Source organism: Haliotis cracherodii, unplaced genomic scaffold (genome assembly GCF_022045235.1).
Source record: "Haliotis cracherodii isolate W230 unplaced genomic scaffold, xgHalCrac1.p SCAF_5, whole genome shotgun sequence".
Classification (NCBI taxonomy): domain Eukaryota; kingdom Metazoa; phylum Mollusca; class Gastropoda; order Lepetellida; family Haliotidae; genus Haliotis; species Haliotis cracherodii.
The window spans coordinates 39,394,881-39,419,857 of NW_027266308.1; the positions used below are offsets into that span (position 1 = coordinate 39,394,881).

General features: G+C 38.1%; 2 protein-coding genes across 4 annotated transcripts in view; one reads left to right on the forward strand and one right to left on the reverse strand.

Annotated features, from left to right (window-relative positions):
- The window catches only part of LOC139442943 (cleavage and polyadenylation specificity factor subunit 2-like), a 233,717-nt gene that overhangs the window by 132,122 nt on the left and 76,618 nt on the right, over positions 1 to 24,977 (reverse strand). The window lies entirely within an intron of this gene.
- The window catches only part of LOC139443375 (neuropeptide Y receptor type 6-like), a 28,221-nt gene continuing 25,850 nt past the window's right edge, over positions 22,607 to 24,977 (forward strand). For both annotated transcript variants that reach the window (XM_071224363.1, XM_071224364.1), the window contains exon 1: positions 22,607 to 22,695. The gene's annotated coding sequence lies outside the window, so the exon portion shown is untranslated. The remainder of the gene's footprint in view (positions 22,696 to 24,977) is intronic.

A 24,977-nucleotide genomic window follows, 5' to 3' on the forward strand; every position in this document is an offset into this window, starting at 1 on the left:
ATCACTACGCTTTTTTCAAACACATATAATCTGCTAGCCAATGCCGAGGGACCAATTAAGAAACACAGCGGATCCTTTTTCCATGAGTTATGCATGACACAAAAACTTAAATCTATCACATTTTTCATTTCAGATCTACTTTGAGTTTTTATGCTAACTACCTTGGGATCAACCTATTTCAATTTTGAATGCTACGTTTTTTAGAAACCAATTATCTCATCATTACTATGTTTGACAAAAACAAATGATGTTTTTTGAATGAAATAATAACATACATCTACTTCAATGTCAAGAGTCTGTTACATCAAATGACAAATAATTTTCTATCACACATCCAACACAGAAAACCTCTAGAAAGCCTGTGACCAATCAGAATCGAGTAAATTCCAAATTCATGGTAGAATTGTTGTTTAACGCCACATTCAGCAATATTCAAGCAAATTTGAAGGCAGTCTGTGGATAATTGAATCTGTATCAAACCAGTGAAAGATATTATGAGCAACAATCAACACAGTTGGGGGAGGATAACATGCATCAATCAAGTAACAATTCATTTAGTTGCCTCTTACGACAAGCTTGGTTAATAGAGACCTATTGTCATCAAGAATCCCAGATGGGAACATGAGCATTCTCATTTTCAAGCAATCGCACACAAACCAATGTTTTAACATGCGACTTCATGGCTTGGCTGGGAGACCTTTTTAACCAATAAGGCTCTCTGATGCCTTGAACTCACTTGAGCAATTTTGTAGTAATTATTATCATTATAAGTTGCAAAATGCCTCAAACAGCCATATTCCAGTTATTATAACATGGCTTGTAATATTGTGGGCAAGATGAACCAGTGGTTCATGCACACCTTATGGATACAACTCTGCACAGCAAACTGCGACACCTTTGATGACTTGGCCACCCACCCACTTGACCACCACAAGATGATTGACATATACTCCTGGGACTTCTTCTGGCCATATGGGCACAAAGAGAAGGCGATCAGACAGTTCTACTTACATGGATCCCTTGGCAATTCCAATCAACTGAGGCCATTAATTATTGTCTCAATCAATCATAGAGATCATGCTCCAGGGAAATACCCCAACAATTTACTTAACTGCCTCCATCAACTATTTACAAGGAATGACAAACATAACACTACTCCTCAGGTATGATAGAGGAGAATTATCACTGAATGCAATCAGCCATGAAAACTGCCTGGCAAATGCCTTCAATATCCATCTACAGAGGTATAAATATAAAATATTGTGCATACTGTGTGAAGCCATGTAGTAAAGTTTTTACGTTAACTCAATTGCTGCAAAAACATATTGAAGTCAATCATAAATTGTGTCAAGTAAAAATCATTGACTAGTACCATTTTAGAGCTATTATTCTGTACCATTTCTTTGCTTCAATTTTGCTACAGTGAGTGAGTGAGTGAGTTGAGTTAAACGCCGCTTTTAACAGTATTCCAGTTATATCGCGGCATGTACCGGTAAGCTTAATGTGGGAGGAAAGCCCAAAGTTATGCAGGTGTCAGACGTTTACCACTTCGGTGAAACCCACGAGCACAAGTATGGTGCTGACAAACATAGAAACGTAATCGGGGCGAACTGGGAACAGAACCCACAATCATAGGTTTCTGGCGTGCCTAAGGAATGAAACTCTGCACAGTGAATCGCGGCGCCTTAGACGACTTGGCCACCGGTGACCCCCAATTTTGCTACAAATTGGAACTGAAAATGTAAATATAGTAAACATTTCTGTCTTGTTCCAGCAGAATTACCTACAAACTCTGCAGACTAGTTATCATTGTTAATCTTTCCAAGAATACTACCTCTATTACATCATTACCATAATCCTGTATTCTGGCTGCCATCACACTAAAATTAAACTTTCAGATTTTAACAGAAGTCCTCTTCATTGTTAACTATACATATTAGTTGTATCCCCAATAGCACTTTGGACAATCTCTTCAATGTGTACTTCTGATGTAATAGAGGTAGTAACATTCAAATTGTTAACAAAGAAAACTTTATTTGATAACTTCCGAATCCTATTCCTCTGGTACATCATTGCCAGTATATACCAGAGGGAACGACAGGTTCTCCCTTTAGAACAACACTCCATTGTATAGTTTACAGTATGTGAGTAGAATCATATTGTAACATCTTTGGACTAGTTCAGATCCTCATGAGGTGTCATCCCATTCTTCACCTCAAAGGACTTGAAAATCATGCAGTATAATAAACAAACAATACATCAGTGTTCCCGTTTACCGGTTACTACCCTGTTTTTTACCGGTAAAGTTAGGCTTGGACCGATAATTCATGTGACTGCCAGTCCCTGTGGACTGGCAAATAAAGTACTTATAGATCTTTGTTGTGAACAAAAAAATCGGTGATATTCATATATTCAGATATAAGTACATTTTTCGAACAAAGTCAGCTTGTCTGTTACCATCAGGGTTTCCCCTTGTTTATTTCTAGGTTAAATATCCAGTTGTAGCGACTTTGTCTGAAAATATTAAAAATTAAAGAGAAAATTGTGACTGAGTTTGTGTGAATGATGAAAAGAGCTAACTAAGTTACTTCAGAGATGGCATCTTTGCACTGAACATGAAGTTGACAGAATTAAAACCAAATAATTTTCATATGTTTTTTGATTGTTGAAAGTTGGGACTGGCAAAAATTAGAGGGGACTGGTAATTTTTAGAGTTACCAGTCCACAAAGACTGACAGTTTCAAAAGCCAGCGGGAACACTGTACATGATACCTTCTCTTGAACTATCATTATACTGCCGATATTCTTGTTCGTGATTGTCTCCAGTACCTTCTAAGGTAGCATTATCTGGTCAATTTAGGTTCTGGTCTACATGACGTCATTTCCTTCTAGATGTCATACTCGGTCTCCGAAAAGTCATGACGTCACTTCCTGTCTCTATGACATCATTATGACAGACATTACTCCCGTCAACAGAAAAGACGTCACTTCCAGCACTGTTTACGTCATTTATGCCATAACATCGGGTCGTGACATCCTTTCAAGTCCACTCTGTGGCACATGTAGGCATATGACACGCCTTCTTCCAGAGCTAGTGAATAAAGGCGTCCTCACCTTCAGTAGCTGCTGGTAAAATCCCCCCTCCCACACACATAATTTTTTCTGTAGAAATGAGAAAAAAACTACGCCTTCATTATAGCTTGTGTGGCCTCATGAAAAGATCCCCTTAAGGGCTCGAAAAATCCACTTGTCAGCTGGTAGTGATGAGTATGCAGTATGTGCAGGGCTAGATAGAAATGAAGAAACACCTACCTGGCGAGTACCTATACTTTAACCATATCAATTCATCTCTAGTCATTATCAATAAAATATGCAGGATAATTTCGAACCTAAAATATGTTTTATTCATCTTACATTCGTAGTAATAATAATGAACTACATCACATCTATCATGAATAGAGGGCATACTTGGCAACTGTCTGTTGAAGAAATAAACAAAAAGGGAGTTTGAACAGCAGTTCTCGAAGCTATTTTTAAAAAGACATGCATTTTTGTTCTTGTTGTAAGCAACTTGTTACTGATTCTCAAATGTCAAAGTGGAAGTGAATGGTTTTGTAAGGGTAATGGCTGTTTTTATTGGGAATGGTGAGGTAGACGAGAAAAACATGATTGGATTACCCAAGAGGCCAAGGAATGAACCTATTTTAAAAAACCAAGTATGACTATGACTGTAAAAAACACCGAAATGTTCATGGCTGAATGACTTTGAATGGGCAGAGATGAATGTAGATGGCATTGACAGTGAATTATTTCGTAATGTGTGTTGGAAATATCAACTCAAAGGTTAACAACAGAAAATGGTAATATTAACTGAGAACATAAAACTACATAGAATTGAATAGGAAAATTGAAAATATTGCAGGATGAGTAGAAAATAATATCTACTTGCCCTGTAGGACAAGTTGGGTTGAAGGAAATTTTCAAGCCCTGGTGAAGGTATTATGGGAACCCAATTGGCATCCTGCAATGACCTGTCCAACGTAAACAGAAGTCCAAGACATTAAACTGGCAGCCAGAGCACTTATCGCATACGCCGATCAAGAACCCAGGAAAGGAGGAGTAACTTGTGCTTGGCGTTAGCTTGCAGCTATAGTTGACTTAAGCCAGCCTGCAATAGTGATGTCACAATCAGAATGGGTTTTGCAAGAAAGTCTCTTCCTACGGCTCCACTGCAGGTAGCCACCAAGCAGAATTAAAGAGTGTGGATAGGGCATAGTTATCAGTCTGGATGGTCTGTTATAGGACCTAGAGCAGGGATGATATTGTGTGTGTGTCCTAATGGTCCCATAGCTGAAGACTCTTGGCCACAAAATCAGGGATAGCATGTAAGGTGATGGATTTCCAATCCTTCTAACAGGTAAAGTTTTAATAATCTAGAGCGTGTAGTTCTGAAACACTTGCAGCAGTCGCCATAGTTAAAAGGAAGGTGGCTTTCTCCACCTTGTGCAGCAGTGTAGCATTAGTTCTCTTAGAAGAACAGAAAGAACCACTGATAAATTCCATTTAGGATATTTTCGACTGCGAACATCCCCCATAAGAAAAGATCACATGGAATGATTGCTGAATGAAAGTTTGTCATTTTGAAGAGATGAGTGAAGGGCAGATCTGTAACCTTCAATTGTCCCATGGCAGAACTTATTATCTTGTCCGAGATGTAAGAGGAAATCATTGGGAAGTTACGTTGGTTTTCATCTAAACATGATGGTCTTCGCTTCTCGACTGGACAAATTTGTCCCATCTATTGTCGTAAAAAAGGGCCTCCAAGAACGAGCAACAGCTCAGGAGGCAGACTTAGAAAATCCAGAGGCTTGCATTTTCTGAGAGACAATTCCAGGCAGTTGAGATTGTTGTACAGTACGTCCAACCATGGTTGATCTCTGGGTAGAAGTCTTGTCAAGAAGAGACCAAGGACGGATTGCATAGGTGAAGAGACCTGTCCAGTTCATCAATAGAGCATGCCAATGGATCTGGTACTGGACTGACATTAGTGGAAAGCTGATGATAGAGACATGTAGCAAATAGGTCTAGATGTTGAGTGTCCCACATTGACTTGAAACCATTTGAATACGTCCCGATGGAGAGTCCATTCTGTAGACAGGATCATGCCCTTTCAGAACAGACAGTCTGCTAGGGAAGATGTCAAGCTTCCATCTGGCAGTTGAACGAATATGCCAAGGCAAAAACCTTAGTAGTTCCCATCACCCGCGAAGGGGACTTGGTTCCCCCTTGTTTCTGGACATATACCACCACTGAGGTGTTGTCAGTGGCCACTAGAACTGATGAGTCAAGGAGAAGATTGAAGGGCGAAAAAAAATGCTTTCATCTCCTGGCAATTGATGTGAAGGTTCTGGTCTGTCAAAGTCCATGAGCCGTGGATCTGGAGGTCGTCCACGAGGGCTCACAAACAGAGTCAGAGGCATCTGTGAACAGGTGATAGACTAGTGGAGTGTATGTGGGGGGATGCCCAACATTATATGGTCTCGATAAGTCCACCATATTGGTTCTTGACATAGATATGCTAGAAGGGACATTGGATTGCATGTGTACCTTGTTGTTTGGGACAATTCTGGAAAATGTTGAGAAATGTTAAAGTTGACGCAACCACCTGATGCAGAGTATTTAACATTCTGCTTTTTCCAAATTCAAAATTAAAATTCTGACACAACCTTCTCAAAAGTTCTAACTATGAGTGGCAGCTCTTTCAAAACTAATCGATCCCCTTCATATGATAGTAAATTGCTTCTGAGAAATCAATGAATAAGATTAGCATGATCTGAAAATGAACTGAATCTGCACATCTGAATTCAACAGCTAATAAGAGTCATTTTGTCATTTCTGACACATTTAAAACATGATTGTCATAAATTTGATTTTTCTCCTTATCTGTGATACACCCCCCAAAAACTTATAGTCCACGGAATTATTATATGAATATGCAACTTTCCAAATTCATGATAATTGCTTTTAATTATATAAATAAAACATCAACAAGAGTATAATCAGTCTTGATTATTTGCCCAAACAGACTCCATTGGGCATAAATTTGCAAAAAGGGATGAAAATGACATGAATGGGTCACTGAAATTCAAAAACAAGTTCATAGGAGCCACAACATATAGTACGTGATTGTGATCTGCAAAACGACATGGACACAGTCTGTGACCGCAACTGGATAGAGCCCGAGTTTTGTAAAAGGTCTCCTGGTCTTATAAGATGAGCTTATGCTAGTCCATATGCTGAGACTAATATCTACTGAAAATAATGATAAGACCGGGCAAGTAGACTCACAGACTCTATATACAAAAGTCAGTTCAGTGAAGAATAAAATAATGCTGTTCAGTTTTCAAAAAAACCCACAAATTATCAAAAGGCACTAGTTCACCACTAGACTGATCTGTATAGCAAGTTTCATCAAGAAATATTCAATGATTTTGAAGTTCTGCACTGGGCACATGCACTACCCTCATATTCAGTAACGTCCAAAATAAAAATCCCAAATCATCAATGATGACATGTTACACATTTTATCTCTTGATGTTGTCAAACAAAATGCCATTGAAACTGTATTGATTATATATACATTTGGATTCATGGTTATTGGTGCCTTTCAGACTTTATAAAAATCTGTTTGTCTTAGCCTTGCAAAATTACTTAAGTCAAAAAGACAATGCAAAATTACAAACTGAATCTCAGTGAAAGTGACGGGGCACAGGTGCCCCTGTAGTCTAAGGCACCACGATTCGCACTGCAGAGTTGCGTCCCTTGGGCACGCCAGAAACCTATGATTGTGGGTTCGAATCCAGGTTCGCCCGGATAATGTTTCTATAGGTTTGTCAGTACCATACCCTGCTCGTGGGTTTCACAGAAGTGGTAAACATCTGAGACCTGCATCACTTCGGGCTTTCCTCCCACATTAAGCTGACATGCCGCGATTTAACTGGAATACTGTTAAAAGTGGCGTTAAACCCAATTCATTCACTCACTAACTCACTCACTCAATGAAAGTGACACAACACTGAAAACACATTGGTGTCTGGGAAGTAATAACTCAAGGGAATAACTGATTCATTTCTGGTCCGTAGAAAAGCAAATGAACCTCCCTGTTCCCACTGAAGCAACAACAATGTCTGCAGGGAGCACAACAAGGCATGAATATCGAGTTCTTATTTACCGAAATTACTATCTCCATGTAAACACTATCTTGTCGTGGACTATAACGGTATCAATTTACTTCACATTAAGTTCAGCACGTCTTCCGCATCTGAAAAAACAACCCTATCTCAATGCAAATGTGTGACTTCCTTGGAAAACAAGGCGTCCCCCTGAGAATCGAGATGAAGGTCAGTGGACATTGGGTCTGTACTTCTGACGCTTGGTCTAAATGGCTACTTAATGCAGACCAATGGCACCTATATAAATATACAGCTTTACATCTATCATACCCATATGTTTCACCTTCCACAAATGAAAATATACTTCTACATTTCTTTAGACACAAACAGATTGCTAAATGATCTCACACTGGGTGTTTATTGCCCTGAGAAACATGTTTTAACAATTGCCTGGAACTTATAGTTTTCCAGGTGCAAGTATGCAAATAGCCTCGTATGCACAAACACATAGTTATCTTTTAACCCATGGTTGATCCAAGTTGGTTCCTATTCATGGAGACCCGTGAAGATTCCGGGGTAGAATAGGTCTTCAGCAACCCATGCTCGCCGTAAAAGGTGACTGTGCTTGTCGTAAAAGGCGACTAACAGGATCGGGTGGTCAGGCTCACTGACTTGGTTGATACATGTCATCGATCCCAATTGCGTGGATCGATGCTCATGATATCAATCACTGGATTGTCTGGTCCAGACTCGATTATTTACAGACCGCCGTCATATAGCTGGAAGATTGCTGAGTGCAGCGTTAAACAACAAACCAACCAACCTATTCATCGATTCATCAGAGTTTGTAGGCCATGGATACTGATCCACATATACATGATACAGCATGACAGAGACTATTGTAAACAGTGGAGACTAATTAAATGTTTATGGCAAGTTACATATTTCCATAATATTCTGATGATGAAACTTTTGTGATCCAATAACTGCATCAAAATGTAAAACAATAATAGAACTAACAAATAACACAATAATAGAACTAACAAATAACACAATAATAGCACTGACAAATAACACAATAATAACCATACAGATCCGTTTCACCTGTGCCAAACACACCATGAATATTTCAGCACCATCCCAACTGCTTCCTTATCAGTCATTTAAAATAGATCAGGATCTTTACACATATTATACAGGTGAACTCGGTTCTATCGATTCTCTGTACTCTTGTCAATGTGAGCCAACAGTCTCCAGTTTCCTGAAGCCTCAAAGTTTCAAACATGGAGTGTTTGTGAAGCCAATTAACCTTGTTCTCAGGCAGAGTTTGATCCAAAACAATACTGTCAATGTCAACTTCAAAGTATTTCTCATGAGCCATTATTACAAAAAAATTCTCTTTGTGATGACAATATGTTCAATTGCATCTAAGATGATGCTGTTTATTATGATGCTTATTACTTCAAACAAATCATCATCATCATCATCTACACAAAGCTTCAGCTAAAAAAAACAACCCCAGATTGTATTTTCATTTTTTCAAGAGTTGACTTGATTGTGTATATTTTCTAAAAATTCCCATTGAAGTACTGAACTATAATTTCAGCTCTTTTGGACTTGTGGTTTTTCATAAGACAATGAGTGAGTGAGTATGGTTTTACGCCATGCAAACTTCAACCAACTCTAATGTTGTTTTAATATGCACTCTATTGCTTGTGACAAGAGGTGATTAATGAGGTCTGGGCTTGTCAGGCTGGTGGGTTTATCAACATTGTGTGTGTGTTGGGAGGATGTTACTCAGGATATCAACCACTGGTTTGCTCGGCCAAAACTCAACTATTTCCAGGTAGCTGTAACAGATGGAGATTGTTTATTGTTGTGTGGTGCAGTCTGCCAAACATATCATTTACACATGTAGAAATTGATATGACCTAGGTCAAGGTCAGGTTGCTAATTACACAGATCATATGCCTCAAACTATCATATGATGGGCTTTAGTTTCAACTCAACATATGACTTAATCTGATCATAATGAGTACTGTTTATAACTGATGTTTGTAAACACATGGTGTCCCTTCTAATGGACTTGCTTTCCATAATCAATAACCAAATTTTCTCCACCATCTGTTGCCAGTGCATAAGATAGGAAACAATCCGTAGTTGGACATGGATTTTTAATGTTGATTGTAACATTACGGGAATTTCCTAGCATGTCAGTTTTATTTAGGTCTGTAAAACCATGAGTGACATAGGTTGTTCAATCGACCATTTTACTGCAATCCAGGCCTAGTTCCTCAAGCAATCTTGGCATTATAATGACAGTGAATGTATGTTAAGGCATGGTAGTTCTATCAAAGTGCTGTGACTGCATTGAGAAAAAAAGCCATAGTTTTTAGCAAAGAGGAAACTTCAACAGCGTGTGTCACTTATTGTTTTCCAGTCTTACATACACCTGACACAACGGTGCTGAACGACCAAGGATAATAATCAGCCAATAGTTAAAAAATCAAAAAACATTGAATGTCTTGGGCCAAAATATATTTACATGATCCCCAAACCCTAATTTCTTAAACAATAATTTAACATTAAAAACACAGGATGTTAAAACTAAAACTGATCAGCTCATAAATTTGAAAAACATTTTTTACACATTTCCAGAACAGCAGATATACCCCTATTTTCAGTCAGCAGATATACCCATATTTCCAGAACAGCAGATATACCCCTATTTTCAGTCAGCTGATATATTCATATTTCCAGTACAGCAGATATACCCCTATTTTCAGTCAGCAGATATACCCATATTTCCAGAACAGCAGATATACTCCTATTTTCAGTCAGCTGATATATTCATAATTATAATGATGAAAAATGGAAAGAGAGATCAATCAAATATTCATGTAGCCCTCTAACTATGATGAAATTTGAAAGAGCTAACAACAAAGTTACTCCAAATACCAGACATACCTCAGCATGTCAATTGTCACCATGTTTGCCAATATCTTGAAATAATCTATAAAGCATTAGTTCCAGGACCAGTGACAATGCTGTTACAACGAGACACGAAGGCAGAGGGATGGATAAGAATTTAGGATCAATGCCATCTCTCCCAATTTGCAAATCTTATAGTATACACATGATTCCTTCACACTGTCAGTCCCAAATGAGTCGTTGGGGTCAGGTGGTGGTTGGGCACCTGCTCCGCTTATTTGTATTGCCGTCTCATTGGCAGATGAAACCATATCTATAAATCAGAGCCAATCCACTGACCAATCAGATAAGCCAGGCTTGTTTTCCACCCACTAGAACACCATCGGAGAATTCTTCTCCCCTTTGGGTGACAGTGAATTCTCCTCGCTCTCCTGGCATTGGTCAGCCTACTGCTATGACCAGGGAGAGTTTGAACAAGACTGACCTTCCAACCCTCTGTATGGAATAGGATGGTCTGAATGTGACTGGCGGAAGAGTCAATTGCAGGAAACTGGGTTGGTCAGCATGTGAATCAATATGTGTTAAGAAGAGCATGAGGAGGTATGGTGTGATGGAGGGAACAATAGCACACTTCAAGTCAGTGTTGTATTATTGGAAACAAGGTCTTGTTACTACACATGCTTTTTGATACTAGCTGATTTGAAGTTACTTTCTTCAATATTCTAGGACATAGTCATCAGGAACAAATATCTACCATTCACTCACAGGTAAGTACATTGTCAAAAGCTGTTTTCAGTTAAGTCACTTGTGGAAAAAGAAATCACATAAACTTATTTGCCAACTATGGGAACTTGATAATGCAAGTTACGTTTTTGTGGAAAACCGTGAACTAGTAGATGATTTGCTATTTACAACTAACTGTAAGTAAAAACTTCATTTCAAAAAATATCATAGACACTGTTATATTAATCAATTGAACAGATCAAAACTACTCCAAATGCAAATACCTCATCCAGTCCTATATGCCAGATGTCTACAAACTGACAGAAGTGTCTGTGAAAGACATCTCTTAACAGAAAAAACAATGTCTTCTGAAACTCAAATACTTGTCTAATTAAGCAGATATGTCGAAAATTGTGACGATGAAGTTCAGTTTCGCCAATATTAAAATACTTCAAACAATATCAACCTCACACAAGTCGTAAAATGAGGAATACAACACTACCTTTAGGCGCTCAACACAATTAGTCTGTCAATACCTCCAGTGGCTACTTTACAAGATCTGGCGACATTAAACTGAATCTTGGTTCCAATCTAACTGCTTCTGGCTTATGGTCATGTATCCAGCCCTGCTTGCACACTGTGTGTGTGTGTATAATATATGATGCCTGAGTGTTGACAGAGAACTTTGGAACTCTGCAAAAAGCCCTTCATGTTTGTCAAAGATATACATGAAGATACTGTTTGATATCCAAATGTAGAACTAAACAATTTCCCCGATTTTAGTAAATTGTAATCAGTTGGTAACAGCCCTTTGTCCATACCCTTACCAATAATGTGTAAATTTAAAAAAAAAATGGTTTTGGAGTAAACAATGTATTGAAATAAAAAGGATATGGAAAGATAATAGACTATTTCTGTGACAATGACACTATGTCATTTTGAGAAAAATCACAATGTACTTATCCTAAATAGAATCAGTGCAAATATTCAATATAAACAACCTTTGAAATGTAACACCCCAAATCATAATTCTACATATAGTGGAGACATGAAACTTTAATGGGAATAACTTACTTCTACTTTGAATCATTTCAGAAGCTACTTCTTGCCAAGTTTTCTATTTCCATGTACTCTCAATGCATGTGTATCAAAGAGATATAAGATGGTTCTCAAAATATTACCAACAACCACTTGAACATGTACAAGATAGTAGAAGAAACCATCCTGATAGCACATGGCAACAAATACCTCCTTTACAAATATTAAGCCATGGAAACTTTCAAATCCAATCTCTACTTCTCACAACCAAATCCAACAACTTTGGCAGATACAAAAATCTCATCTGAAGAAGCAGAAAGCCCCTTCTGTAACAAGTTTACAATAAATCAAAATTGTGCAACAAACAAAGCCTCCACTAATAGTGTTTAAAGTTCACTGCCGGCTCACTTAATGTTATTAAAAAGGAATTTAGTGTTCCATCTTTCTCCTTACAATACTGCTACTTCACACATAATTCAGAATAAAGATAAGGAAATCCTCATCTGCTTGTTCACAATCAAATAAAGATTACCATCTTGAAAAATAATATTCAAAATTCACCACATCAAATTAATTCAGGAAGGGAGAATATCACATTAAGAAAAAGATCAAATCCAATTGATTTACATTTCTTGAGACTATTTGTGGATTCAAATTAACATTACTCTGTGAAAAGAATGATGAATGGGTTGAAAAATAAAACTTGGCTATAACAATAGGCTCATGAAATCCAAAGAGATGGGGACCCCAGCATGTTTGAAAAGGTGCACTAAATTTGCTTAATGTATAAACTACTCACTAAACTGTTCCACAAAAACTACATGATCAATTTTCCTGCAAGCCTAACGAACAGGATGGTAGTCATGATTGTGGGATAGAAATGTTCTTAACACCATGTTGGAAAAAGTAACTGAACTGACACGGGATATCAGAATCGATTATGCCTCAGAATGAGCCAGAGCCAAGTAACATGGTAATCATCGGTCGCAATTTCTTCTAAAAAGACCTGAATGAGTCGCAGAGAGTCGGAGTAGCCGTAAGGTACATACACGGAAACTCGTCTCCCGCTTGTACAAAGGGAAGGAAATCAAGTTATAGATGTGTCACTACCACGACAGCTTCAGGTGATTCTTTTCACAAGCTATAAAACAAGAGCATGGGATAAAATTGACTGTCAACATAAATAAATATTTTCTAGTTCAGAGGAACTGATGAAAATTTGCCTGCTAGACTGCACAAAGTGTATTTTAGCTGAACTATATCAGTAACCTTCTTTATTGGTGGAGAAAAATCCATGTTAGTATTGAATTATTCCACGGCATTTCCCTGATAAGTACTGAAGTAACAAGTATTGAATTAATCCATGACATATCCCTGAATAGTATTGAATTAATCCATGACATGTCCCTGAATAGTATTGAATTAATCCATGACATGTCCCTGAAAAGTATTGAATAAATCCATGACATGTCCCTGAAAAGTATTGAATTAATCCATGACATGTCTTTGACAAGTATTGAATTAATCCATGACATGTCCCTGAAAAGTATTGAATTAATCCATGACATGTCTTTGAAAAGTATTGAATTAATCCATGACATGTCCCTGACAAGTATTGAATTAATCCATGACATATCTCTGAAAAGTATTGAATTAATCCATGACATGTCCCTGACAAGTATTGAATTAATCCATGACATGTCACACAAACTGAACCCAACCGTAAGACGAACAATAACAAAAGGTGTTATAAAAGTGAATTATCAAATCAAAGGTTATTAACATTGGCAATTATGCATAACCAAACAGGTAGTCTCTCTTCTTGTTTAGACATTATTTCATCATACCTAAATGTCAACAGTCTGTCGTAAGAATATAACATTCGGTAGTAAAGAATATTATTTCACTTCATAAAGATACGATTGTCCCAAACCCAATGATATATTTGGGATAATTAACTATTGATAGACTATTCACTGCTCTTAACGTCAGGAAAGGCCAATGTTTTCTCAATCTCATTGACTGAGTGTGAGGTATTATTAGGAGACAGACATGGTGTCAGTGTTTTCAACCTATCTCTAGATTTGAGGGCACAAAATTGAACTTGAAACCAACTGTGAAGATAACTTTATTTGTTAATAACATTATTTGATGGGATCTATCGACTTTGAATAAGAAAGACATACTTTTCTATAAATATTAATTTGTTTCAGCAATGATGTAGTCGTCAAATCAGACATTGCTATCAGAGGTGGTAATTGTGAATTTGAAACCTTGGACTGAACATATGAGCATCAAGTATATTTATAATTCATGGTAGAATGTGTGTCTAAGCATGTAGCAATTAGCTGTAGTTTGAAACTTCATCATATTGGCCAGTTCCGTGAGGAAGGAATATGATCAGGTGATCAGTATTACCAGTTAAAATTGCATTGCGATTTTTTACAATGCTCTGCAGCTCTATATTTTTTAAATACTAGCACGGTGATATGTCTTTTAAAGACATTCTTCCAATTCACCAAGAATGTTTGATCAATTCAGTGTAAGTCTAAGATTGTTTAAGTTTAAAGGGGCACTGATCTAACGCAATTCCCCGGACTGGTTGCTGCCTTTGTTATTGTTTTTTTCCCCGTGAGTACCCGGATGATACGCAACGAAACTGAGCGTGACCAGAGACTGGGCTACCGTCTGCAAGGACAGCTAAATGAACTTGGAGGCTGGAGGCAATATTTGTTTTACGCATATTTGCATCAACACTGATTGGTTAACTGTGATCTATAAAGATTTCGACAAAGGGCGCATGTTAATTAATTTCTTCGGCCTAAACAAAGAGACAAAAAGAACGGCGGAGCTCATCGGATGTCGTCATTTGGAAATACCCCAGATGGTTATAGTTTAATACTAAAAAAAGTATCCATGCAGTGAAAGAATTTTCGGGTTTTGGATTGCGTCGATAATACGATTACTACTCCCTTGTTGTCATCCACGTTTTCTCGTCTAACCCTACACTTGTGTATTTGTCGTCATTCACTTGATGCTCAGTTAATGAATTTTTTACAGGTACAATTAGTGGTAGCACCACTTAGATTACCTGACAAAGGTTCCCATTTGGCATTTATTGTGTCTGGGGTAATTATTCAATCTAAATCCAGGTTGGAAGTGAGGTGAAATGTGTGTTATGTAATATGCACGTGGCAGCCAAGCAAGAGATGAATGATCAGTTCATTTACTTTTTTTGTATATCAACGGATCGTTCCTGGTCATCAAAGGATTAACAGAAAATACGTTGATTGATTAATCACTGTTATCTTGCATAGTGGATATGTCAAAAGTGAGTGTTTACATGTCTAGGTTTACTAAAACAAAGGGAATACACTCATATCATGGCGTGAAGTGCCGATGTTAAAACAACATACTTTGTTCAAAGGGATAACTGATAATACGTTGATTGATTGATCAGTGTTATCTGTCACTCAATGGAACCGTGGACGTTATGAAAATAGTTGTCACGTGGGCTTTCTCAGCCGACCCTTGAAGACTTGACACCTATGAGAAACACCTGAAACAATCCAAGTGATCAGTTGAGAAACGAACACGGTTATAATATCCCGAAACGATATATATTTTTTAAAATATATTGATTGTTACAGAGACACGTGACATCGAATAAGTTTCTCTGTACAGCTGCAGACGAGTGGGATATTGTTCCTTTGTGTGGATATTCACGGATACATTCCTCGAACAAGGAAGCTGCCTAAAATTTATACACATAAATTTGGTGGGTTGTAATTATGGTATTTGCATTTTGCTTTCCTTCATTTGAACCGATTCGTTCTTGTTTCTCTATGTCTTGGTTGGGAAATTCTTCAATGCGCGATAGACGTTGTTTTCTCCGGTCTTTTCCTTTGTAAGCGTGTATATATTACCGTCAATTTGTAAAATGTGATTCTCTCAGGCAATTTATAAAATGTGTAAATATTTCAGCCATTTTGACTAAGAAATCTATCCAGATTGATTAAGACGAATAAAAGGGCCTACAAACATCACAACAGATTATTATGTAGGATTAGAAGCCAAACAACATAGACATGTACTTTTCAACGAAATGTTTTTCAGTCACTTTGTAAAATATTTAGACGTTTAATAAATATGTTACACATTTTGACAGTAAAAAAAAAAACACTATAAAAAAGCAATGCTTATGTGAAATATTTACTTCGTGTTGCAAGTAAAAATAGTGTAAACGAAAATCGCAAAATTACCAAGCAAGTGACTTATCAAAACTCTGTCACCATTACCGATGCTACCCCCAAAGATACCTACATTTCCTTATTATCTCGAAAACTGTATTTCATTTTGTTGATCAATGTGACCATACGCCCTTATTACTACCGGTATCCATAAACGTGACTAATGCGCTTACGAAAGGCGCAGCAGAGGTTGCGAACTAGTCTAGATTTCTGCTATACATCCGGGTACTCACTGGGAAAAAACAATAACAAAGGCAACAACCAGTCCCGGGGAATTGCGTTAGATCAGTGCCCCTTTAAGTTTTCTACTGATTTTATGGGGTGCATTCAAAACTTATTGCTAGTTCAGTTGTTTCTGACAACACCATATTCCCTACTGATATCTAGTTTAACCGGACATATGAATATATTAATAAACCTCTGTTTCAGAAAGATCGTATTGATACAAGTCAATAAGGACAATGTGTATTGTGACAAATAGAGGTGAGCGATATTACTGGTACATTGGTATACCACGATATTAAATACCAATGAATAAGTAGCACAATACATTTGGAAAAAACTGGTATATTGCGTTTTTCAAAATCATGCATATGATCTTGTTGGAAGATTTGACACAAGTGTCAACTCAAGTGGAAATTAAGAAATTAGCTATTTTTTCCTGTGGTCAAAACAATGAAACTATTACCGACAGTTGGTGACCATAGCAACATCCAACAAAACGTAAAGTTGTCAAAAACTTGCAGGTTTGTTTTTTTTGTTCAGGTTCATAACAAATTACAGATGATGGAATGTATGTATTATATTGTGGTATGCATCGCAATACAGGAATCATTAGTGCAATAAATTGCAGTACAAAAATTCAGGCCAATACCTATCACAATTTTGTTTGTTTGTTGTTGTTTAACGCCGTACTCAGCAATATTCCATCTATATGACGGAGGTCTGTAAATAATCGAATCTGGACCAGACAATCCAGTGATTGATGTCATGAGCATCGCTCCACGCAAGTGGGATACGATGACATGCATCAACCAAGTCAGCGAGTCTGACCACCCGATCCCGTTAGTCCATCACTAGTAAAAAGCCAGTGCTGCTATATGAAGTTACACGGCTAGATGTTAGCTGTGTGAATGTGGCAAATCTCTGCAGTTAAGGTATGACATTCATTGGTGCAGTGGGTCTGCAGCCGTCATCTTCCAACACAGAAACTATTTTCTGTATTAACGTATTCAAACTATTGTGATTTGTCATGGTGCTATAAACCTGTGACTCCTGGTTCGCATTTACGATTCTCCTTGATTAACTTCCACTGGTTTGTTAGCACCAGCTCTTGAGTTTCACCAAAGTTGCAAAAGACCTGCATCACCATGATCTCCCAACACGTGAGGATTTGGGTTAGACTTTCACCAACCCATGCTTGTCATAAGAGGTGACTAAGGAATCAGGTGGTCAGGCTTGGTTGATGCATTTGTTGTGTACAATGCTCATGATGTCAATCACTGGATTATCTGGTCCACACTTGATTATTTACACACTGCCGTTATATAGCTGGAACATTGCTGAGTGCAGCATTTAACACAAACAAACAAACAAACAAACAAACAAACAAACAAACAAACAAACAAACAAACAAACAAAACCATTACCTCCAAGATCAAGCTGACATGCTGTGATATGACTGAAACTTGTTCAAAGTGTCGTCAAATCCAACTCATTCACTCATTTTGTATGAGTCATAAATTTCTCCAGAATATAGCTGAAAGAGGCATAAAATCATACACACATGAAACCCATCAATAATTACTCCTTCACACAACCAGCAATTTTCAATACCTTAATCGCGTGGGCCGGCTCATGGGACCTTAGACTGGCAGTAGCTGGCCATGATACCAGCATCTCACGCTCCATCAACTTTAGTCTTGAACCATCACTGCAGTTACATATCTACCCCATAATATAAAACTCTCAAATCTGCCACCAAAATTGATGATCGAAATATTTCAACACATGAGAGTGTAATGGGAGCTTTTGCCCCCCAAAATATGTAGTTATCTCAATGAGGATAATTGCTCCTCCTAAAAAGGAGAATTACACAACAAAAATCAATGTTCATGTCTGGTGGCAAGAAGGTTTGTGTGATGCAGCATCCATAGCCTAAATACCTTTGAGAGACTTTGAGGTAGAAAATAACTTCCCCATCTGGCCTCCATGTCAACTCCACCACAACTGAGACCATCAAAGGAATAGATAAAAATAACCTGGACAGCCTCCATGTCACCAGTCCTTTCAGCCCACCTGTCTAGATGAGGTTTTCCTGAACACTCATCCTCACCAGAATATCCTAAATGAGGGGAGACATTTGCAAGGATTCACAAAGACCCACAAAGAAAGGTTCAACATTTTTTTTATCCCAATGTCTAATCTATGGAGCGGCCTTCATAAATAGACATTATAAGAAGGAGTGGAGGTCATAAACAGGATTCTGTTCGTATGGTGGTTCCATTCATCTCTGTTGTAAGTTTAAAGGACACAGAAATGAACACTGAAATCTTCTTTACTTGACATCTGTGCTGATAATTAAAGTATTTGCAACAAATAGAAATGTCAAACTGAGGGTCTCTGTGATGTTTATCGTACAGATTGTTTCCCAACTTTGATTCCAGTAACATTATCTTACTTTCATCATTGATAGCCTCTTCCGAGTTAATTGAGTTTAATTCTGCTTTGAACAGTATTTCAGTCATATCACAGCATGTCAGGAAATGTTGGAGGAAATCTCAAAGGGTTGCAGGGCATTATCCACTGACAAAACCCACAAGCATTGGTTTGGTGCTGATAAATCAAGGGTCATTACCAGGCAAAATGTTGGAATCAAACTTGGCAGAGAAGCACAACTAAGGTATACTGCACTGCACAGAAACGTGCAGCTGCATTGATTACTTCACAGACCGTAGATCACCTGTCCCTCTGTTTTGATATGAGACATTTAAGTGTGAAGCCAGCTGCAGCCTTAGTTTAAAGGAAACTAGGAGGAAGGCTTCTCATTTTATAATCCCCATCTTAAATATGAAACAATGTTGTCTTTTAGCTGTAACACAACATCTCAGTTAATTGACAACCAATTCCTCAAAATAATACAGGCATCGATCTTCAAAAATCAATGCTCCCTGTGAAGATTCGGGGAAGAATTGTTCTCACAGCCCATGCTTGTCATTAGAGACTTATGGTATAGGGAGGTCAGGCTTGCAGATTTAGTGGATGCATGTCAGTGGATCCAGATAACGCAGATGGATGCTCATGATGTCAATCACTAGATTAACTGGTCCAGACTCAATTATTTACAGACCACCGTCATATAGATGGAATATTGCCGAGTTCACGTAGAGGACATCATCAGAGGGTTGTCAACACATGGTCACATATCTCTTTGCTTATATCAACTTTCTTACAAAAAACAGCAGAGCAAAACAGTAAGTTCAAAATTAATAAAAATATTTGTTACAGGTTTCATTTTTCTACATCCCTCATAATTTATACATGAAATGGAGTGTTGCAGAAACATGATACAGGGTTTTACCTTGACTTTCAACAGTGGGGGACTGGACCCCCAATAATTAATTTTAAGCGTCCCTGCAGGCAATATGAGGGTCCTGTAAAGTAATGAAATGGTGTAGTGTACTGTACATTCAGATAATTACTTTAGAGCCTGGTATTAATCAAAGATCATGTGGACAGTGGTCAGTGATTGATGGGTGAAATAACAGACACCCATAACTGCTCTTGATATGATGTAGGTACAATGAATATTATTCTGTGTCCCCCGAGATGCAGTATATTCTTTTTCTATGTCCAATCTAAACATCTGTGAGTGCTGGACGCACATTTGTGATTCGCATAAAACCCTGATTATATTAGGTTGTTGGAGAGGAAAAAACATCCTACACAACACTAATCATAATACATAATGCACTGGTAATCCATGAATAACAATGAAGCAAAGAAAGGTAATTAAGTTCATTGCTAATGTGGATGTGGACAAATCATTGAGTGAGTGAGTGAGTGAGTGAGTGAGTGAGTGAGTGAGTGAGAGTGACTGAGAGAGTGAGTTAATTAAGTGAGTTAAGATTTATAGTCACATCGGCAATATTTCAGCCATATCGTGACTGAGAGAGTGAGTGAGTGAGCTCAGCAAACATGCATGTATGATACATGACCATATATTTCTAAATGTCCTCATTAAAAACTTCTTTGATATCGGCCTCTATATTCTTTGAAAGAAATACAGCTCTTGAAATAAGTATTAGCGATGAAAGGCTACCAAAGGACACACAAAGCACCAAATCAATAAGGAAATATATTTGAAAGACACTTAAATTCTTGGTATTTTCCTAATAACATGTACTTTTTGTACGAAAAAACTTTGCTGATCCTTTTTTTTCCATGGAAATGGCGGTCAAGAAGGAGAACTATGCAGAACCCAAATCAAACGGTCCAGATTTCATTACTTTTGTTGGTCCAGACACAGTTATCTCCCCCTTACCCCCTTGCAGAATAAAACAAACAATGACATTATTTCATTAGGACCATAAGTAGCACTTCACTGACATATCCCCAGACAGAAAAACACCCCACACTGAAACAGGCAAAGGGCACACCTGATAATTAGTTTTCCCAAGAGTTTTCTGATTCATCAATATATCCCTGTTGTCCTTTGAAATAATTTAAGTATATTACAAAAACCAGAGAATGGTGACTACAGTGACATTTAAAACCGGAAATATTGGCCAAGTGTTGCTGTTTCAATAGGTCATAGCCTGTACATAAAGATCTAATTGCACTTGCAGACAAAACATGCATAAGATTTGCAGCTGCCTGTTCCGACTGTCTCAAACTTTGTAATTGATCCATTCATTAACCAGACAGTCCACAAAGGATCTTCATACCTTTCAGACAGGAATATGGCCATTTACACCCAACCTTAATCTGAAGAAGTGGCAATATCCTTATGAAAATAAATACCAACGTGAGTATCATTGCATAAGGAGATCAGTTCTCTTTTGCATCCATCATGATCATATTCTGTGGCCGAATAGGTCCAACGTTACTTCCACTCTGTGAAAGTGAAAACTTTCATTGAAACGTTGTGGTCATCTCGTTGCTGTTTTTGCCTCACAAAGGGAGCATGAGTGGGAGAGTTTCTAAGCTGCTGCATTTCTGTGGGCAGAATTACATCCCTTAGCTAAGTCAGGATCTGGCACCAAGGAACAGATAGAAATAATTATCACTGGTCTGTCAGCACCATATCTGGCATGTTGTAAAGATCTCTGACTAACAACATGTTGTAGCCACAATACTGTTCAAATCAGAGCTGAACCAAACAACGTAACTCACACTTGTCACAACTGAGGTTGGAGACATAAATTGAAGACAATTCAATTAGAAGTGTAAAAAGATACTGTAAATCTTGAAATTAACGCGAGCGTGAATTAAATGCAAAAAAATGTGAGTGGTCTTTGCCTGCTTGATTAAAACTTGCATTTACATCAACAATAAGACTTTTTAGATAGCATAAATACCAACTTAGACACACGCTGAAAACAAACAACTATGTATTCCACACCACTGTTTATTTAGCAGCACTTGTAACAAGTATATAAACAATGTCATTCAAACACTTATTACATCCTGTGAATTGTCACTGCTGGTGTGAAGACAAGAGTTCTACTCACTTATGTCATCACTGATCACACCTGCAAGTCCAGACAGACGCCACACTCGCGACAGGGTGTCTTTGTTCTTTGCAACTGCGTCAAAGGCCGACACAAGCCAGCACGCATGCAAGGCCGTAGTTAACTTTTTTTGACAGGGGGGGCAAATATGTGTACAAGTATCACTTGTCCCCAACTTGATTCAAATAAAACTGTTTTCTATAAAAAAATCCAGGGGGGGGGGGGGGGGGTCGCAACTGCCCACACCAACACACACACACCCACACCCACACCCACACCCACACACACACACCCACACCCACACCCACACCCACACCCACACACACACACACACACCCCGGCTGTGGCTACGGCACTGGCATTTATTGTTTTAGCAGAAGTACTCTTAATTTCACGATTGACAGTATTGACATTTAGGAAAATGCAGCGCTCATTAAGCAACACTTGACTTACCAGCTGGAGCTCAAGTAAAACGTTTCCAAGGATTAAGTGTACCATGTCAATTATTATTTATTAGAATTAGAATTTTAAATGATCTATCATGCATACATGTGAACAATCCGGGAAATGGTAAACAGGCAGCAGCTGAACCAGAGGTCAATCCATATACAATGCATGCTAACACATGATATAAACATATTTATTTCAATAAAGTGGAGGGATTGGCAAACAAGCAAGCTAACATATGTTGCTCATGGCTTCACATCAGAAGAAGTGAGCTGAGAAGACACCATATAGCACTGAGCATAGGAGTATTTAACAGTCAGATCCAAGGGACAGAAAAGGAGGTTGGCCAATCTCCCCAAACTAATGCCCTTTGAAACTATTTTGCATGGACACCAGTCTAAAGTGAGTACTTTTCAATTTTTTGTTTTGAGAAAAACGTACCGGTTTAAATGAAAAGGGTCAAAATGTAAACATGATTGATAATAATGAATATATTGCTGATGATTCATGGAACAAAGACCAGAACCATTCCAGTACTTGGCGAAAATAATTGTCTGAGGAGTTGGTCAGCGGTTAAAGCATCTACTTATCATGCACTCAGCAATATTCCAGCTATATGACGGCAGTCTGTAAATAATGGAGTCAGGAACAGACAATCCAGTGATTGATATCATGAACATTGATCCAGGCAATTTGGTAGATGACATGCATCAACCAAGTCAGCCAGCCTGACCACCTGATCCTGTCAGTCGCTTCTTATGTCGTGCATAGTCGCCTTTTACTGCAAGCATGGGTTGCTAAGATCGTCAAAGATCAGAGTTTGATTCCCATTTGCTATAGTATGTAATGGTACCCTGCCCTTAAATGTGTGAAAATTGCTGAACAAGCAACCTTAAACACTACCTTCCCACTTTATTCAAAGAGAAACATATTTAACAAAATATAATAATATTCTTTAATCTGGTTGAATGTACATTAAGATCCATTTGCTACAAACCTCCATGTTAAAAACAGCCCCATTGTTTGTGTTTCATGAGTCCTGTGTTAATATCATCTAAATCTGACAACAAATCCAAATATTTCTCTTCAACAAAGAAAATTTCCGAGCATCAAATCCACAGAAAATAGACATATGCTGTGCTAATATAAACGCATTGTATTAAAGCTACGAAGCTGAGGTCCCTTTGAAACAAGAGAACATAATCTCAATTAAAGTGGCAGGTTGTCAGCAAGGCTATGGGAAGCCTGCATGCCAGGCATAAAGCTGCTTGTTGTAAGCAATACTGCATCAGTGATGAAGAAAAGTGGTTGGCGGAAATGAGGGTACTTGCTGTGGTGTTTTCACAAACAAGTGGATCACACTGGTTACTTTCAGCTGGTAATAAGCCCTCAAAGGGAGTCAAATACACATGGGAGAAATCAATAGCCGCCAGTCACATGAGCTTGATTGACAGCGTCAATATTGCTAGGGACATCTGTTAGTTTTTGTTTCCATGTTTACAAAAAAGTGATGACCTGAAGATAGCAGATGATACAACCTGGAGACTTTACAATGTTTTTTTTAATTAGCATCAACTGATAGTGAGATGATATTCCTGCTTGATGTTGAAATGATATTTCTCCAATACTGAGAACAATGAAATATATATCTCACCATGCATTCATAGCATGACAATATGTAGAGTTAATGACTGATTCTGACAAAACATGTTCAATATCTTGCAAACAATATACATGTATCAGTTTGATGTTCTGTGAAACCATGTTTATTCAAACTACACTACCACAGTAATCTATGCTGAAATATTATGTTTAGTTTGTTTGTGGTTTAATGCCACACCCAACAATATTCCAGCTATATGACAGTGGCCTGTAATTAATCAAGTCTGGACCAGACAATCCAGTGATTGATATTGTGAGCAACCATCCAAGCCATCGACCATGATGAGTGAGTAAGTGAGTGAGTATGGTTTTACGCCGCTTTTAGCAATATTACAGCAATATCATGGCGGGGGACACCAGAAATGGGCTTCACACATTGTACCCATGTCGGGAATTGAACCTGGGTCTCCGGCGTGACGAGCGAACGCTTTAACCACTAGGCTACCCGACCGCCCCGACCATGATGACATGCCATCAACCAAGTCACTGAGCCTGACATGCTTCCAAGTCTCAGGATTTGAAGCTGATGCCATGCCTGGAAGGAACATGAGGAATATACCCAACAGTTGAGAAAAGGACTAGAAGGACAAAATAGATTCAGAATATTTTTCCTTGTTTTTTGGGGCCAATCACCACAGAATGCCAGGGTTCAAATTTCCAGGATACATATCATAAGTGCTACAGTGATTTTATTGAGTCAGTTTCTGACATCAATATGAACAATTTCAGGGGTTGACGAAGTAGCACAGTGGGTACTGTGTTTGTTCATCACAGACTGTACTACAGTTACTTTGATGAGTTTCCACCACTGAACAGACGAACAATTTAGATGGGTTTTCAGGTGGCACAGTTGGTACTGGGATCGCTCATCACGGAATGTCAAGAGTTCAGATCCCTATATGGATGCAATGAATGAAGACAATTGTCTGTGTCTCCAGCTGTGAGAGAGTTACCGTGCTGTAAAACCGTCCCTACTCACTCTGACACCACATTGACACATTAAGGGTATCACTTGAACTAAA